A 20,162-nucleotide genomic window follows, 5' to 3' on the forward strand; every position below is an offset into this window, starting at 1 on the left:
TAGAGACAGATAATTTGTGTGTATATGTATATGTACATGTGTTTTACATACATATTTCCTGTCTGCTGAGAGGACCTAGAAGCAATGATACACAGCTTAATGAGCAGCTAGTGCCCTGATCTTGGAGTCTAAATACCTTTCTCCACCAAAAAGAGCCAGGGTTCCTTGGAGATACGTAACTACATGTTGATGATATTGGGTTGGAAGACTGACTAAGTTGGTCTTCAAACCCAGTACCACCAACATGGTAGCAAACCAGTGTCACATTTATCCTAAAGAGTTGAGGAAGGAAGACACAGCATCTTTATTCCTGGGGAAAAGGTCAACCTAAATCAAAGAATGAGGAAGCATCAGACAAACCCAAAATGAAGGACTTTCTGCAAAGTAACTGGCGAAATATCAAGATCAAGTGACACAAAGAAAAACTGAGAAACTATCTCAGATTGAAAAAGGCTAAAGAGACAGGGCAAGCAGATGCAATTGTGAGAACCTGGATTTGCTCCTGGAGTCAGAAAAAATTATTCTGAAGGACATTACTGGGAAATTAAGGACATTCCAGTAGGAACTGTGAATTCAATCCAACAGCGTTGGATCAGTGTTAAATTTCCTGATTTTGTTGACTGCATTGTGATTTTACAGGATAATGCCCTTGTTCTTAGGAATTACCCCCTGAAGTATTTAGGGGCAAAAGAATACAGTGTCTTTGGCATATTCTCAAAGGATTCAAAAATATGCAAAAAAAAAAAAAAAAAAAAGAGAGAGAGAGAAGAAAAAACATATGTATATATAGAGAGGGAGAATAATAAAGCCAATAGGACAAAATGAAAACAGTGGTTTGGGTGAGGGGTTTATGAGCATTCTTTACACAATTCTTGACTTTTCAGTCAGCTTGAAATTATAGACAAAAAGAAAAAACGTTTTGGCAATTGACCCTAAGACACAAGACAGACTGACACAGACTGAGTCTGAAATTAGAACGAGCAGCCCAGCCTCCAGCTGTGACCTCGCCCAGCCACCTGGGCAAGCACGGAATTTCACTGCAGCCTTCTGGGGGCCAGGAAAACTCTGGCATTTATCTCAAAAAAATACCATGCTTTTCTTTGATGACTTTTTTTTGTTGTTGCAAAAGTAGCATGTGTGTTTGTAGGAACTTTGGCAAATACACAAAAACCGAAAGGAGAAAATTAAAATCACCCATAATCTTCCTACCCCAAAATAACTACTTTTAACTTTCTGTTGCTTTCCCTTCCAGCCGTGTTTCTATGCATTCACACACTTTGAACTTTTCTTGTTTTCCCCCCGCCTAACAGGTTACAAGCATTTCCTTCATCATTAAACATCTTCAGATAGATGAATGCATCAGCTACATGGCATTCCAACAGGGGCTGTGCCCCAACTCATTTAAACATTCCCCTCTGAGGGGCAATTCCCCTGCTTCTAACTCCTTTTTATATTTATTTGGAAATATTTCCCAGGTGAATGAGAAAGGTTGTACTCTGCCCCTTTCCTCCTAAGCACGAGAACCAAGCACTTCCCCAGGAGCATTTCTGAACTCTTCTGAGGTCTTCAGCTCTGTGGAGTAATTGCTTTCTACTTAGCATGGCTCCAGGTGCCATCAAGAAACCCAGTGAGTCTCTCTTTTGAAATAAGAAACTCACCCAGCAAGTAGAAAAGCAGCCACTTTGGAGCTGAGAATTACTCTTCTTCTTTTGCCCCCAAGATGAAAAATGCCCAGTTGACTTTGGAAGATCTCAACTCAGTAAATTTAATTTGATTACAAATTGGGGAATAGGGAGGTTAATTTTGAGACATCAGTTAGAAAATACTTTATATATAGAGATATAGATAGACATGTATGTATGTATATTTCTAGTTCCCAGGGCTTATGTCACCTCCTTTTTACTTGCATGAAAGGATTGAATATTAATCATGTAACATCTGAGAAAAATTCCCAAAGAAAGAAGCCACAGAAAGAAGAAAGAATGGCTTTGGTTATAGTGAGTGACAGCAAATTTCAGATTGGAAATAGCAATAGATGGTAATGATGTTGGTAAGAGTCTGGAGAAAAGGGCTCCACATTGCTGTGAGGAGTATAGATTTATGTAATCTTTTGGAGGGTTAAGCCCTAACTGTCAAATTTTACAAAGCACAACATCTCTGACTCTGCAGCGCATCTGCTTGGAATTGGCCTACTGGTGTTCTCACAAAAGAACATAAGGGTCCAGTTATGGGGATATGTGTTGCAGCAGAACAAAAAATGGAAAACAACTTAAATATTCAGCAATTGGTAATATTATGACACATCAGTCCAATAAACCACGTGCAGCCAATAAATAAAGACGATCCTCATGCTGATAGAAAAGAAGTCTTCAAAATTATAAGATTAACGTGCAAGTTGTGTGATTTTTTTTTTTTTTTTAAGACAGAGTCTCACTCTGTTGCCCAGGCTGAAGTACAGTGGTACGATCTCGGCTCACTGCAACCTCCACCTCCTGGGTTCAAGCAATTCTCCTGCCTCAGCCTCCTGAGAAGCTGGGACTACAGGCACACGCCACAATGCTCAATTAATTTTTTGTATTTTTAGTAGAGGCGGGGTTTCACCATTTTGGTCAGGCTGGTCTCGAACTCCTGATCTTGTGATCTGCCTGCCTCAGCCTCCCAATATGTGATCTTTTAAAAACAATAGATAGAAAAAGACACACTGCACTGCACCCCAGCACCGAAACATTTTCTGTAAGGAGAAAACCATGATGACCAGTGGAAAATGAGACTTTTATGTTTTCGTTTAGATTTTGCCAACTATTTAAATACCTTACCAACTGTGTGGAATTTTATTTTAAGAGCTGTCATAAAAATAACCTGTCAGATTAAAAAAAAGAAGAAGAAGAAGGAGCCCAGTGTTCTAACGTTCAGCACACCTGTTTACAAAACTTGTCTAGAGGAGGAACTTGTGATTACTAGACCTGCTCCAGCTACCGCAGAAAGAGCGGGTCTGGTAATTACATTCACCAAGCCTACTTTATGCAACTGAATTGTACACTAGCTTTCTATAAAGGTTTGCCTTTTTTTTTAAGGGATAATATATAAATACAAGCTGAGCAAGATGGCTCACACCTGTAATTCCAACACTTTGGGAGGCTGAGGCGGGAACATCCCTTCAGGCCAGGAATTTGAGATCAGCCTGAGCAACATAGCAAGACTCCATCTCTACAAAAAATTTAAAAATATGCCAGGCATGGTTGCCTACCCAGCTACTCGGCTGGCTGAGGCAGGACAATCACGTAAGCTCAGGAGTTCAAGGCTGAAGTGAGCTACCATTGCACCACCACACTGCAGTCTGAGTGACAGAGTGAGACACTGTCTCTAAAATAAATAAACAAATAGCATATAAAATGTCATATAGTATAAAATAGGATGTAAGATATTACGTTTTATAAAATATGCATCTTCTTCCGGCTCATGGGACATCTGGAGAGAGGCAAAGTAAAAGCAGGACACACTCCTCCCTAGACTCTGCATCTAGAACTTCCACAGACAGCCCTGCCATCAGTTCTCTTTCGTTTTTGTCAGAATACTTCTCAAATACTTTATTCTCCCAGCTACTAAGTCTCAGTGCTTGCTTTCATTTTCTTCTTGCTGCTGAGAAGGTGGGAAAAATATAGGGGGGGAAATCCCACGTATGACCAAACATACTGAGAGCGAGGAACATCTCAACGGTCTATTGGGAGTGGATGGGTGGTTGACTCAGCACTGCAGCAAATCTCTCCCTTGCTGCTCAGTGAGGCCTTGTTGCAGGTGCCATGGGCCACCCATCAAACCCATTTATTCAATGTGTTTTAAGTACCTGATACATTTGTTTGGCTTAAACAATGTATAAGACATGATCCATGTCCTCAAGAAGCTTGCATTCAAATACAGTGGGTAAGTCATGGCTGCAAATAACAACAAATGGAAAATCCTATGAGTCATGGTAGGAATTGGAAGGAGGAAGTCATGTCTCTAGCTCTGGGAAAAATCCAGGAGGGTTTCATTGAGGAGGTGACATTTTTGTGGGTCCTTGAAGGCTGAAGAGCGTGGGGACATGCAATGAAGGGAGGGAATGTTGCACCAGGGCAGGAAAACATATAGACAAAGGCATGAAAGCCAGAAAGCCTGGAGTGTGTGCAGGGACCTGGGAGATAAAGGAAAGGAGAAAGCTGCTAATTCTTCAAAAGTGAAAAGTGTTTGTTAGAAAAGTTAGCTTGGAATCTATTATTATTCAACCACTATTTTTGTATTCTCTAACATTCTTCAGTAGCCAACATGAAAATCAGCCTGTGCATGTGGCATCTCTGCACACTACAGCCTCTGATGCTCACAGCACTAACATCAAATCGGATACTAACATGAGTCAGAAATGCAGGTCCTTACTTTGATCTTTGTAGAATTTGCTACACGGAATTTGCATCATCTCTTACATTTTTTTCATAGCTCTGCTTTTTGTTCCCTACATGGGGGCGGGGTCTCAGAGCCATCTATCAAATCAGTCCACTCACCAAGCCCGGATCAGATGCTACCAACCACCCAGCAGGGGCTGCATGGGGCCCAAGGGCTCCCAATGCAAGCCTGTGAGTGGGGCATATACAAGGGGGCTTCAGAACAGATAAGCAGATATTGGAAGAAAAGGACTCTGAAATTCCAGGAACTGAAATAGCAAATTAACTTTTGCTCATTCAGGAAAGGGAGTAAGGAGATGGGATCCCACGGACCGGCTGCTGCACAGCCCTTCCGGTTCAGCACACGGCGATAGCTCTCTGGATGGACTTGCCAGTCATCTATGGAGTCACAGCTAATTAAGAACTAAAGTGGGGGGGGGTGTTTGAAAAGACAAACCTGCATCCACCGATGTGTCCTTTAAAATAACTTTTTGCTTTTCTTTGATCATAAAGGAGTATTTTTACAATGCACAAAAAATCCCCAAAATGCCAACATAACTAATAAAGAAAATAAAAACTCCTCAAACATCCTTTCCTAGTTTAGCCATTGTTAAGTTTCTGAGATACTTCCTTTCTGACTTCTTCTCTGTAACGCAACCTCACACACACACACACACACAGACACACACACACACTCAGGCGCACACACATGCACTTAATAGAAAGGAAATCAGACTACACATATAATCTTCTATCTTGCTTTGTAACTGCCCGTCTTTCATGGATCACCTTCCATGCCAATTCACCATAAAGTCATATCATAGGATTGTTTGGTGCTGTGTATTCCCTATCATAGGACTGGATGGTAAATATGTAACAATAAATATGTAACAATTCACATAGCCGTCCTCCTGGTGCATAGTTTCCTTATTTCCAATTTTTCACTGCTACAAAGAATCCTTTCCATGGGGCAGTGTCTCAGACTCAAGGACCTCATGGGAGAGTCCTTTACCCAGCCCCTGGCCACCATCTTGTCACCCAGCACCTGCTTCTCCCTCCTTTAAGGTACAAATCACAGACTGCCTTGAACCTAACCTTCATGTATGTGGGTGGGGAGGGAGTTTTCTTATTTGCCCTACAAGAAAGCTGGGTTGGGCATCACCAATTCCTCTTTGCCTTCCTGGAAGTTTCTAGTGAAGTACCTGGTGCCCATGACCTCTGAAAAAATGAGTGCAAGCCTGGGTTTTAGAAGCCATAGTGGCAGCACACAACTGAGGGTGCAGGTGACATGGGGGCAGGGGCAGCAAGAAGAGCAATACTCACCGTGGAGGGTGGTCCAGGTCTCCTGGGGACAGCAGGCCCCGCCAGCTCTCAGTGTCTGGGGAAAGAGCTGGGTTGCTCTCTGCCTGGGATGAGGGGCAGGCTTTATGTGGGTTCTGAGCAGGCAGCTCCCCGGTAACAACACCAGAAAGGAAGCCAGGCCACCCCTGCCTGTGCTGTCACTGGTGGGGTAACCTGGAGGGTGGGGAGTCACTTCCAGCAATCAGCAGAGTCAATCATTTGCAACCAGAAACAAAAAGCAGAAAACTGCTGGGATAAGGGGAAACTGTCTCCCCTGAAGACACACATACAGACTGATGATCTGATAGCAAATTCTCTTCCTGGACAGCACAGCTGCTTGGAGGGAATGGGGAGATTGGAGGGTCCCTTCGAGAGAAGTCAGCCTTGTCAGGCTTGCCAGAGGGGCACATTGATGAGATTTCTTTGGGTGGCGTCATCTAAGCGGGCCTGTATTGGATTACTACCCTGTGGCAGATGTAGCACTGTCCATCACAACATACCTTTTCTGGCCTTGGCAGATATACCAGAACCCCGAAAGGCTGTGCTTCCAAGGATAGGGCATGTGGGTGCTCTAGAGCAGCTCTTCCAGACCTTGATGCTACTTAAGCTTCCCCATCTCACCTGGACCACGGGGGCCCATGTGGAGAAGGGAATCTTTCCACCCCGGTATATTTACCGCTTTTCTTCCCTGACCACCTGCCTCACTCTCCTTCCTCCCCCAAGCCTCACTCCAACGGACTGGAGGCAAACACTGTCTACCTTGTATGCTCTTACCTGATGAGGAAGGTGTGTCTTACCTAAGCAGGTGTGCCTATTTAAATTCAAATTGATTAAAGTGTTAACTAGGGCTGATGCGGTGGCTGACCTCTGTAGTCCCAGCACTTTGAGAGGCTGAGGCAGGCAGATCACTTAAGCATTAGGAATTTGAGAGCAGCCCAGGCAACATGGCAAAACCTCATCTCTACAAAAAACATAAAAACAATTAGCCAGGCATGGTGGTACGCACCTGTAGTCCCAGATACTCGGGGAAGCTGAGGCGGGAGGATCAGGAGGCAGAGGTTGAGTGAGCCGAGACTGCACCACTGCACTCCAGCCTAGGCGACAGAGTGAGAGCCTGTATCAAAAAAGAAAATTTTTTTAAGTGTTGACTAGTTTCTCAGTCATGCCAGGTACATTGCCAGTGGTCAGTAGCCACATGTAGCTGGTGGCTATCCCAATGGAGAGTGCAGATACAGAACCTGCCCATCGTCACAGACAGTGCTACTGAATGGCCACTGCCTCAGAAAGTCTGCCTGTGATATGTTGCTAGGAACACATGGAGTGCTGGAAAGCCACACACGCCTTAAAACTGGGGCAAATCTAGTAAGGTTTTACACATCAGATACATGAACACCGATCGTACAATAAATTGCATTAATTACAGGTGTTTTGGTGAAACTTTGAAAAAAGCTAAATATACAAAATATTGCATTTTTAATGAAGCTCACAGATGAAGTCTTCCCGTCCACTGCTACGGTGGGGACTTCAATCCTGATGTGATGATTAGCGATTTCCTGCCATCGTTATGACAAAGATCCCTTTTACATATTTGTTCTGGGGGAAAATCACAACTACACTCTTGCGGAGGTTAATTTCCACGGCTCAGTGTATTTACTGTCCCGAGGACTCAACGCTGATCTCTCATGGTGTAGTCCTCCCAGGCACACGTCCCCTTCGATACCCTCAGTTCCCACAGAGCAAAGGGATACAGAAGATGTGTTTGGATTTATTGTCTAAATGAGAAAAGGCCAACAAATAGCCCATATGAAAGGTAGAGAGCATACACAGTAATAATGAAAGAGATGTCTGATTCATCAGCCTTGAAGGAACAGCAGTGCCAGAGAACCGTAAAATTTCCTTCCCTCGGCCCGCACTCACTGCGCATGAATGGTGTCTGAAACTACACACAGCTGAGAACCAGCTCACTCCTCGGCCTCTCACTCCTCCCTCTAACTTGGCAAATAAAAGACACAAAAGGAACTGGTGCTAGAGTGAAGATGTTCCCTTGACTTTCTTGGCTGAATTTGTTTCTCTCCCGTGTTTGGTTGCGTCCTTGGAAAGCTTGCAGTGAGGTGAGACAAGCACTTTTGCAAGTGCCTCGGATGAAGAGGCACTTCCTTCTCCCTTCTCTTGACTCAGGCTCTTTCCTCATCAGGTAAGAGAATACAAGGTAGACACTGCTTGTGCCCAGATTGTTGGAATGAGGGTTGGGGGAGGAAGGAGAGTGAGGCAGGTGGTCAGGGAAGAAAAGCGGAAAATATACCTGGGTGGAAAGATTCCCTTCTCCACATGGGCCCCCGTGGTCCAGGTGAGGTGGGGAAACTTAAGTGGCATGAAGGTCTGGAAGAGCTGCTCTAGAGCACCCACATGCCCTCTCCTTGGATGCAGGGTGGATCACGAGGCTGGGGAGGCAGTAAGATGCTAGGAAGTCGTAGAGAGAACTTCCGTTTTCTCAAAGGAGCCTGTGCAAATGTGATTCCTTTGCTGCAATCTAGTTTAAGTTCATTCCTTGGAGAGAAAGCCCTGTCCTCTTGTTTTCATTGCTGTGTTTCTTTCTTTGAAACTAGAATTCAGAGTTGGGTGACTATAAAAAGTTGCTGGTCCCCTTTTATAAGGGCTATTTTTTCTCTTGCATTCTCGCCTTGCCAAAGGTGAGTTCTGGAAAACAGGGCAGTATAAGCATACCCTGAGGGACAAAATAGTAGGTCTCTAGCGGCTAAGTGCCCTCGCAGTGCCCAAGGAGGCTGAGCTCTGTTCCTGCAAAGCCCCACGGTCAGACCTGCTCAGATCTCAGCACTTCTTCATGACCTACTTTCCCCAGAATGGCGTGGAGTGCAGCACATTCACTCCTCACTGAGCCACCGTTCTGGTTCCAAGGCTGTGTCTTTCCACTGGACTAGTGAGAGCGTTGTCAGGTGTTTTGCTCCTGGGCCTGCTTCCAGCTGCTTATCTGAATCCTTGCTCTGTTGACAGCCTACTCTGTGGCTGCAACCCTCACTCTTCACGGTCACTGAGCCCTTGGACAAGTTGTTCCTGACTGGGTTCATGGGGATGTATTGCAGAAAGCTGCCAAGGCAGCCTTTTGGCACTTTCAGCTTTAACCCGTGCTGGGCTTTGCTCTGTCAACTATCATGATGTGGGCATCTGCAAAGCTGCTGCTGCACTGTGGAAGTGCTGATCTTTTTGACTTATACTTTGAAGAATTAATGCATGCCTCTTTGCTTTCGCTTTGTCGTGCCATTCAACTCACAATACGAAGGAAATGACAGATAAATCCATTGGTGGACAACCTTCTTCTCTTAATCATGAGGTTATTTGCAGAATTTAATCTTTGAGAAAAAGGTTTGAGAGGAACTATATCCAAGAAATTGTGAGACTGAGGTATTCTGGTGAGTTAATGCAGTTGCCTCCCAGCTTCTTACAAGATTCACGTGTAACTCAACACAATACATGAGCTTTTGCCTTTGAATTTCTCAATCTCTTCAAGAGAATCCAGCTTTATTACTATTAATACATGATCAAACTTCTGTACTTGCCTTGGGAATAATGGACAAAGAGAAATACTGTGAATTCATGAATACAAATTTTGCAGAAAATGAGACAGTGTTTAATTTTCAAAGACTTTCCTCTCTATTCGGTAGGCAGCAGCTACTGATGGTTACATATACCAGGGGAACTTTAAAATCAGGAAATGCTGATATCTCACATTCTGAGTCTCTGAATCCTAGGAAGAAAAGCTTGGAGTGCTTCTGAGTATAGCGAAGTTCCATTTAAGGGCAGAGTCCCCCTTGTAGAAGTATCAAAATGTTACAAATAATTCTAAACTGAGACTTCACTCTCAAATGTATTTTACTTGTTCTAAAACGATCTGTCCACAAATATAAATCTATAAGTAATAAATTATTATTTTCCCACTATTGGAATCTCTAATGTGAAAATGCTTTCTATGAAAAGAAATTTTAAAAGTAAAATATTGTATAATAATAATAAAACCACCCCCTTTGGGTCCTGGACCAGGTGCTGCAACTGACGAGCATTCAGGAATGACTGTGGACTAGAAACTGCAGTCCACATCCCTGATGCCTGTAACAGAGAAAAGGGGCAAGCTGACTTTGTTGCAGGGCCAACAGGAGTGCTGAGTCCGTCCATTCCGATATATGAACAAGTCCCTTGCCTCTTGTTCATTCCCAAGTACAAAGTGTCTAGCACAGTCTCTGGCACGGAAGAAATGAATTTAACTTCAGTCCTCTACTTCTTAGGTTCCCCATATTGGAAACTACTACAGATTTGTAATCCTCTTCTCCTTCCTTAGCCTCTCGTACGTACTGGGAAAGTCGTATTTCAAAAGCATATTGGGGTCTTTGAAAGAGGACAGTGCTATCTTTTTACTTTTCATTGATTAATGCCCTACTTTTATTTGGAAAGCCAAAGTGTCTGGCGGCAGTTGGTAGTTGGTGGTGACAGTATGGCCAGTGTAGGTAAAAAGAGTCCTAGGTCCAAATTTCCACAGAATAAAACCTGCAAGGACCCTTTCGTCCCCCCACTAATCCATGCGGAAAGGGACCGTGTGGATCCCGGCCATGCTTGTAGCCCAACAGCACATTCTAGGAAAATATTAAACATCTTCTGACTAAATTAATGCAAAAAATGAACCTGATATAAGTGCTGGGAATCTAGAATAGAGCCATCTAATAGCGCTTTCTGCAATGGTGGGAAAGTTCTATAGCTGTCTGTCAAGTGTGGGGCTACATATAGCGACTGAACATGACGCTGCAGTTACTGTGACTAAGACACTGACCTTTTGAAAATCATTATTTAATCACAATTAGCTTACATGGAAAGTAAACAGCCAATATGACCAGTGGCCACCCTAGTGGACTGTACAGGTCCAGACCAACCTACCATTCAGCAGCTAATATTTCTACCTGGCTCTAGCCTTAGATGGCTCCGATTATGATGCAAGCCGGGGCAGCTGGCCTATGGCAGACCCACTCCCCTCTGTGCGGGGGTGAAGAGGGCTGAGGGTGAGCAACTCCTTCCCCAGAAGCACTCAAGCCAAGGCAGGCTTTAGCTATTCTGGTTTTCTAGAATACCTGGAGATACTTTACATTCTTCATGTGTCGCAGTTAGCAATCAAAACCCTTAAAGGACAAGAATGAGGAAAAAGGAGTCATTTTTGCTAAATTCAGTTACCATGAATAGCTCTTGAAGGTCGAGGTGCCAGCGAAGAGGCAATTCTCAGGGAGTAAAAGAGAGGAGGAGAGGGCCGGCACTCTGCAGCAGCAGCCGGAATGGGAGAACAGGAAAGACGTGGCCAAGTGCCCCATAGGAGCCGCCAAATGGTAAATGCTGCAGGCTCGGGAGAGCAAGACCAATTGGAGGCTCTGGGGAGACTCGGGGATCTTTAATAGAGCAAGCGCGTGAGAGGAAATGTTGGTTTTAGCAGGTAGTGATGCACATAGCACTGGATGGGATATGGCTGAGGTGTTGAAGCAAAGGTGTCTAGCAGTTCGTTAGATATTCTCAACTGCAGCTCAGAGGGGAGGTCAAGAGTTCAGTGGTGTGGCTGCCAAGCTGTTACAGAATGCAAGTTGTTTATAAGGGAAATACGTGTCATCCTCAACTCCTGAGTTTTTGTGCTCACAACACGTGAGTCATGAGACCAGTCAGAGGATCTTTTATTTTTATTTGTCTCATCTATTAATGATTTAAAAAAATCATCCCTTCTGCCCTTACACATTTTATCTCATTGAAAGATCTCAATGGAATCCTTCATTCAACATGTATTTGTCAAGCTCCTACTATTTGCCATCGCTGTTCTTAGATGTCAGATGTAGCAGTCCGCAAAACAGAGCACATTAAATAGCGACAAGTGTCATGCAGAGAATCAGAACAGACAGAGTGATGGAGGGAGTGGCGTGGGAGGGGGTCCCTCACACTGGATGGTCCGGGAAAGGCCCACTACAGAGGTGACCCTGAAGGCCTGAATTATAAGAAGTTCCCATCGATGTGAAAATTGGAGCCGGTATTCCCAGCAGAGGGAACATTGGCAGGAAGAGTTTGACATGTCCAGGGATGAGAAAGGCCAACATGCAGGAGGACGGGGGACGGGGGGGGGGGCCAGAGAAGTTGGGGGGTCCCCAGCGTGTCGGGCTCTGAGGCTGGGTCAGTAGTGTTCACCTGATGCCAGGTGTGTGGAAAGCCACTGAAGGGACTTATATAGGTGATGACACAATCTGATTTCCATTCTTAACAGATCACTGACTGCTGCATGGGAAACAACAGAAAACAGCAAAATCTTTGATTCTGCAGGCACCAGAATCAAACGTCTAGATCACAGCCTCGCCTTGGCTGGGCTGCCCATAGGCAAGGCCCCCGCAGGAGCCACCCTCAGCTCTGCCTGTCACTGTCCCTTCTCTGGACCTCTACCTGTAGGGAGGCATCAGGGTGGATTCAGGGTGCTTACATTCCTCCCTCCTGCCGCCCCTGATGGAATGAGGACACACACACTGAACGTCACCCAGGGAATGTTTGCAGTGATGATCATCCTTATTCAGTGAGAGGTGTTGATGAGTTTTTAAAATATATATTTTTATCATTAATTATAGCTAATGATGTTGGGGTTTTTTAATAAGCTTGATTTTTTTAGAGCAGTTTTAGGTTGACAGCAAAATTGTGCAGAAGGTACGGAAAGTTCCTATGTACCCCTCCCCCAGCACACGGGCAGCCCTCCCACCATTGACATCCTGTGTCAGAGTGGCATATTTGTTAGGATCAGTTCATCTACACTCATACATCACTATCACCCAAAGTAGTTTACGTTAGGTTTCGCTCTTGGTGTTAAACATTCTATGGGTTTGGACAAATATATGACATGTATCCACCATTATAATATCATACGGGATAGTTTCATTGCCCTAAAGATTCTCTGTACTCCACCCATTCATCCCTCTCTTCTACCTAACTCCTGGCAACCTCTGACATTTTTGCTGTCTGCAGTTTTTCTTTTCCAGAACGCCGTGTTAGTGGGAACCATACAGTGCATAGCCTTTTCGGATTGGCTTCTTTCACTTACTGACAGGCATTTAAGGATCCTCCATGTCTTTTCATGGCTTGCTAGCTCATTTCTTCTGAGTGTTAATTAAGAACCTTAATTAAGTGTTAATTAAGCATCCAGATGATACTATCGTCTGGATGTGTCACAGTTTATTTATCCATTCACCTGCTGAAGAACATCTTGGTTGCTTCCAGGTTGGGCATTTACGAATGAAGCTGCCGTGAACATCTGTGTGCAGATCTTTATGTGGCTGTACATTTCAGCTCATTTGGGTGCATACTGAGAAGCATGATTGCTAGATCGTATGACAGGAATATGTTTCGTTTTGTAAGAAGCTGCCAAACTGTCTTCCAAAGTGGCTGTACCATTTTGCATTCCCGCCAGCAGTAAGGGTTCCTGATGCTCCATATCATTGCCAGCGTTTGGCGTTATGTGTCCAGGGTTTGGGCTATTCTAATGGGTGTGTGGCTTTCATCTGAAGTTCCCTAGACCTATGATGTTGAACATATTTCCAGATGCTTATTCCCCATCCACCTTTCTTCTTCATTGAAGTAATCTCTTTAGGTCTTTTGCCCATTTTTTAATTGGGTTGCTCATTTTCTTATTGTTGGGGTTTAAGAGTTCTTGGTATATTATGGATAATATTCCTTTATCAGATGTGTCTTTTGCAAACATTTTCTCCCAGTCTGGGGCTTGTCTTCTTCTCTTAACTGTGTCTTCCATAGAGGGGCTGTATTTTTTTCACATGAGGGTTTTTTTGTTTTTGAACCTAAAAATCAGAACTTTACATGTTCAATTTTTTAAATAAGAAATGCACATTAGAAATGGGCCCAATCCCCCAGCCTGACCCTGCCCCACTTTGCCCATAGCACCGACCCCTGTCCTGTCCCTGGCTCTGTAGTATGTTAACACTTGGTCATTTTTTCAAAAACTGAAAGTTCAGTGGCTAATGTCTTTGAAAAGTCAGAAAATTTCCGCAGCATCAAAATAGCTACATGAAAATAGCCTCAGTTTCTAAATGGCCACATCAAAACAATCACATCAAAAGGTCAGGCCCTGCAATGGAGACCCAGAGGAAAGCCTCAGGACTCGGGCTGGTGCTGGCCATAGTTAATAATAATGTTTTGTGTATCCCAAAATTGCTGAAAGAATAGATTTTTAAACATTCTCACCACAAAAAAATAAGTAGATGAGGTGAGGGATGTATTAACTAGCTTAATTTAATCTTTGCACAATGTGACATATTCAAAGCATCACATTGTACCCTATAAATATATAAGATTATTATTTGTCAGTTAAAAACTAATAAATACGTTCGATGCTGTGGCTCACGCCTGAAATCCCAGCACTTTAAGAGGCCAAGGCGGGTGGATCATTTGAGGTCAAGAGAGACCAGCCTGGCCAACATGGTGAAACCCCATCTCTACTTAAAAATACAAACATTAGCCAAGCATGGTGGTAGGCGCCTGTAATTCCAGCTGCTTGGGAGGCAGGAGAATCACTTGGACTGGGAGGCAGAGGCTGCAGTAAGCCGAGATCAAGCCACTGCACTCCAGCCTGGGTGACAGAACTAGACTCAGTCTCAAAACAAACAAGCAAACAAAAAAACCTAATAAGTAAAATAAAGCATGCTTTTAAAAATGACCCCATCACAGGATTCAGATTACTCCTGGAGTTTCATCTTAGAAATAACCGCCCAATTTTCAGTATTAACCATGTTTGGAAAAAAATTTACCAAAAAGAAACCCCAAAACAATGCCTAGCAGCCCTCCCAGAGTTCTGTGGGCAGATGTCCAGCAAAAGGAGGTGCTAATGGCCAGGCGCGGTGGCTCACACCTGTAATCCCAGCACTTTGGGAGTGCCAAGGTGGGTGGATCACCTGAGGTCAGGAGCTCAAGACCAGCCGGACCAACATGGTGAAATCCCATCTCTACTAAAAATATAAAAATTAGCCGGGCATGGTGGCGCACACCTGTAGTCCCAGCAACTTGGGAGGCTGAGGCAGAATTGCTTGAACCCAGGAGGCGGAGGTTGCAGTGAGCCGAGATCGCGCCATTGCACTCCAGCCTGGGCAACAAGAGCAGAGCTCCATCTCAAAAAAAAAAAAAAAAAAAAAAAAAAAAAAAAAAAGGAGGTGCTTTGTGAAAAAAGTGAAGCAGCACTCACAGGTTCTGAGAAGCCCTACTGGAAAGAGATCTGCTTAGTATCTTTTAAACTTGGAGTTTATTTTTCAATAGTTTCAAGTATTTTATTCGCTGTATCTTGGGCTGCAGGAGTTGGGATCCCCTTCTAGTTTTCTCTTCCTCTGATATGCATTGAGGAAGCCTTTTCTTGCCGTGTATTTGAGATGCTCTAAGAGAGAGACAGCTGTTGTCTCGGCGTCCATCTCTGCTGTCTTGTGACCGGGGGATTTTGAGGAGAGCCCAGAGGAAGGCTGGGGAATAGTTACCCTTCCATTCCCCAGTCCTGTGACTACCCCAGGAGAATCCAACCTTCCCTTCTGCCTCAAAGATTTAGCTCATTTCTCTTTTCATTTTAAGGTTTCTACCATCTACCCAATTTCTTGAACTTTTCCCCAACCCCCCTCCCCCACCCAGGAGCAGGCACGGATGAACCAAGCCAGGATCACAGGCTTTGGTGTCAACACTGTGCTTTACTAGGTGACCCTGGGCAAGACACTTTCCTTTTCTGTAAAATAGGTTCATTCTACCCGCTTCAAGGGATTGCTGTGAGAGGAAAAAGAACTAATGCAAGAAAGAGTCAAGCCAGTGCCTGGTACATAGTGATGCTTAGTAGGGGTACTTTCTACCGAAGTGTGTTGTCAGGGTATCATGATTACATCTGGGGTCTATCCAGCTCTGCACTTGCTTGCAGGGTGGTCTCTGTCTCAGAGCCTCAGGTTTCTCTTTTGTAAAACAAGGACACTAATAACTGTTCCCTAGGGTTGCTGTCATCTGTGAGTTTGGCACTCACATGGTGCCAAATCAACAATGCTCATCCTTTTTTCATTAGATTTCATTTCTAAACACTACATAGAAATCCAATAAATGACCAATGCAGGAACATCATTCAAATGCAACCAAATGAAAGGTGTGTCTCACCAGATTACCCTGGGTTCCTCGTTCTCACAACCCTCCTTCTTAAAAGTCCCAAAGCCTTTGAGTTGTCCTATGTCCCAGAGCATCAAGAGCCTGAGGCTTCACTTGACTGTGATTCCCACCCTCATCCAAGAAAGAGAAAGCAAATGAATGGTCTGAGCACCGTTTGTACCAAGAGCTTTACGAACTTCATCTTATTCAAATCCCATAATAAGTTGATGAGGGTTTGCATCCTTCTTAGAAAAGGAATCTGAGCCTTTGAGCAGCTAACAACATCCTAAGATCACACAGTAGTAGTAGCTGGGATTCAACTAATTTCAAAGGCCGTAATTCCCCCCTCCTTCCTTTCTGTGTCACATCTTCTAAGGAGGCACTTTGTTCCACAAATTTAAAAATTCACACTAGGGCATTTCTTCATCCAGAGAACCAAAAAGTAAAAGAATAAAAAGCCTTCTACTCTGGGTCAAACTAAAAGCAACTAATAAAATTGGTACGATATTTCACAATTGCAAAATAATTTTACATTTAATCTTCACAACCACCATGGAGATGAACATTGTCTTTGGTTTTGCTTTTGTTTCCTTGTTGTTGCTGCTCTATGTTTTATAGAGGCAGAGTCTCCCAATGTTGCCCAGGCTGGTCTTGAACTCCTGAGCTGACAGTCCTCCCGTCTTGGCCTCCCAAAGTGCTAGGATTGTAGGTGTGTGCCACTGTACCTGGACAGATATTATTTTTGTATTTATGTTTTATAGACAATGAAACTGAGGCTCAGAGAGATCAAGGGATTTGTCCAAGGTCACATAGCTAATAAATGCTAGAGCCAGGATTTGAATCCAGAACTACTTCAAAATTCTGCTTTTCTTCCATTACTTCAGCCTCACTTGCCTTTAGAAGCACCTCAGGCAAACATTGTTCCTGATCTGCTGCCATCTGCAAACTTTGCCATAAAAGCATTTCTCAATTCCTCTGATTCCCTAGAATCCCCTCCCCCATCAGCCTGAGAAGAGACCACAGCCATGAACTATCTACAAAAGGTCACAGCATCTGTTGTCTCCTCGGTTAAAAGTTTCTCTAGCTAGTCATCTCTAGGCCAGTGGTTCTCAAAGTGTGTGCCCCAGACCAGCAGCATCAGTATTACCTGGAAATTTGTTAGAGCAGTGGGATGCCTCAGACCTACGAATGAGAAATCCTTCAGATTGCGGCCCAGTAATCTCCACTTCAACAAGCCCTCCAGGAAGTTCTCATGTTCTGTTCTAGAGCCCATCCCCTGTTCTATTCCTGGGCTAGTTTGTTGCAAATCTCACTGGGCTCATAAATTAGCATCTCCTCAGTGAGAGTTTCAGCTTACTAGCCACATTCACGAAGAGTAGAAACACAACATACCCCACAGATGTTTTCTAAAATTGTCTTGACCTCTCCCTTGCCAATCTTTCAAAACACTATTTAAACAGAAGCTTAAATGGGTATGCCACACACCCTGAGCTCTGTGATCGACACCACAGCCCAGCTTTAGGGTTTATACTGGTATTTGCTCCATAGCCTCCTCCACACGCATCAGAACAAACTCCAGAGAGGATGGAGCTCCTTCCTTTCTGGCCCCTCTGCACCTCTCATTCTTACACCTCATTCTCTCATGCCCCCAGACTTCAGCTTTCCCCCAAGAGATGCACTGTGGTGATAAATTCTGCTGCGGTTGAGGATGATTTGATGAGCCTAGGCCTGCAATTCCTTGCTGCCACCTGGCTGCTCCCCCATCTCAGTCAGTACTAGTGAGTGATGAGCCCCTCAGATAACCCCAGGTGAGAGCCACAGGCTGACATCACTTCCTTAGATGAGCAACTGACAAACACCAGCCAGATCCCAAGCTCCTGCTATAGAAAGGATTTCTACAGGAAACAGTTGGCCCTGGGAAGCAAACAAAGCCTCTGCAGAACATGGAAGCCACATTTCAGATGTTGGTTGCAAGTCGCTTTTCTTATTGTAAAGCATCTGGCAGAACTGCCTTTCTTTTCTTTGTCTTTCATCTTTGCCTTTGCAATCTTTGGGGGCTTCACTCCATTTGCTAAAGGTGTGTGGGTGTTAGCGTCACTCTACGGAAAAAAACATGCACATACACACACCACAGCCTTTTTTCTCTATTTCTATGCAAGCCATTGCTTTTGTGACTTTCTGAAATGAAGAAAAATGTCTAGTATGTTGCCACTTGCTTTTTGCAATTATCTTAGAAAAGAAGTTCTGCTCCTTCAAAACAAAAATGAAAAGATAGCTCACATTTTTCAAATGCACAGAAGTTTTTTCCCAGATGAGGGGGAAAAAACATGAAAAGGCTCTCTAGCTAGCTAGTAGTAGGGAAATGCAAGTTAAATAAAAAACATTTTCACTCTTCAAATAGGCAAGCCATTATTAGTTTAATATCAAGCACTGAGGTTGGGAATCATGGTCTCTCACCCATTCCTGAGGGCACAGAAATGGGTTCAGCCACACTGGAAATTGATGATAGTGATATCTGCTAAGATATAAAGTTTGCATTCCTTATATCAAAGCAACTCCATTCTGGCATCCCCTCTGGAGAAATTCGATGCATTTCTTCAAGGAGGCATTGTAACAAAGATCATGGCTGCCTTGCTTATGTGGGTGAAGATAAAATATCACCTTCATGTTCATCAAGGAGATGGTGATTACATGAAGGATGGTACTTTCCTTCTGTGGAATACTATGCAGCCGTTTAAAAGAATTAATCTGGATCTACATGTATTAACATGGAAAGATCCCCAGGGTATGTTTCTGAACAAACAAAGCAACTTGTATAATAGATGGTATGTTCAATACAATGGCATTTCTAATAGAAACAAAACACCCAAACATTATCCATTTGTCTAGGAACATATACATGTTTATAAGTGCAGAGAAAGGCTTTGGAAGGATTAATATCCACATAACCACAGTGCTTAGCTCCTGGAAGAAGTCGGAGGTGGTGGAAGGTGGTGAAGAAGACATTTAGTTTGTCTGTAATCAATGAATGCTTTATTATGAGAGTGTTTTCAAGAATAAATTGCTTAATTGTGTAATTAACATTAAATATTTTAGGATTCCTATAAGTATTTCTATCTGCTGAATAATATCGGAAAATCTGTCACTTGTCTTAAATGTTAAGTAGGCTTTGTGTTTGTACAAATATACAATTACTTCTCTTTACAAAGTTATTATAAAACCATTCCATTTGTTAAAAGCACTCATTGTTCATCTGATCGTTAAAAACAAAGATAGTTTCTCTGTATTCAACCATAAACACATACGCACATGTGTGCACACACACAGAGACACCATAACTCACTCTGGGGACAGCAATTTCCACCCTATGCCACACTGTGCTACCACCTCAGGATGTCTGAACCACATGCAAGCAGCCCTTTCTGATTAGCTGATAACTTAGTTTCCAGGCTTCTGTGCCATCTGATTGTCAACTCATAATTCTAGAGCGGCTAAAACCAAGAGACACCTGACTTGGTGGTGATGCCTGGGTCTGTGGGTGTAGCCTGACAGCCAGGCACCTGGTTTCCTGACCCCAAACCACATAGCTTTCTGCGTGCCCTCATGAGCACCCTTGTAATGTGCTACTCCGCCCCTCCTGCCAGGCTGGGCTTGAAAGCGAGCACTGGAGAGACAGTGGGGTGCCTGGAAGGTTGCTGGTCTGCAGAAATCATTTCAAGAAACATCTTCATTACAACTTTCTAGTTTATACCCCTCGTTTAATGAGGAAGTGTTGTATGACAAAAAGACATGGAGAGTTGGAGAAAATTGCAAAAGTAGATGTCACGGGAACTCAAGTACTTTCGTTCACATAACCACTCTCTCACCCTCCGTGGGCAGACCCACTGGAGGAGCCAGATTACAATCCTGAGGGAAACAGTTTTAAACCAGAGGATAGATAATGACATCATCTTTCATCTTGGGTGTCATCTTGGATGTCCCTGATTTGGGGGTGACCTTTTCTCTCTGGACCAGACATACCTGAATTTCTTTTTGTTTCAATAAGATGAGGATCTTAGGGCTCAAAAAAGACAGAGACAAATCACTCCCTACCCAGGCCATGCCCAAGCATACTTATGGTCCTTCTTATGCTGTGTTCCATACCAGGCTAGGGAAGGCAGAACTCGGGGTCCCAGGGTAATATCCAACCACTAATTCATTAAAATGTTGACCACGTTTTCT

Source organism: Cebus imitator, unplaced genomic scaffold, assembly GCF_001604975.1.
Source record: "Cebus imitator isolate Cc_AM_T3 unplaced genomic scaffold, Cebus_imitator-1.0 Scaffold0, whole genome shotgun sequence".
Taxonomy (NCBI): domain Eukaryota; kingdom Metazoa; phylum Chordata; class Mammalia; order Primates; family Cebidae; genus Cebus; species Cebus imitator.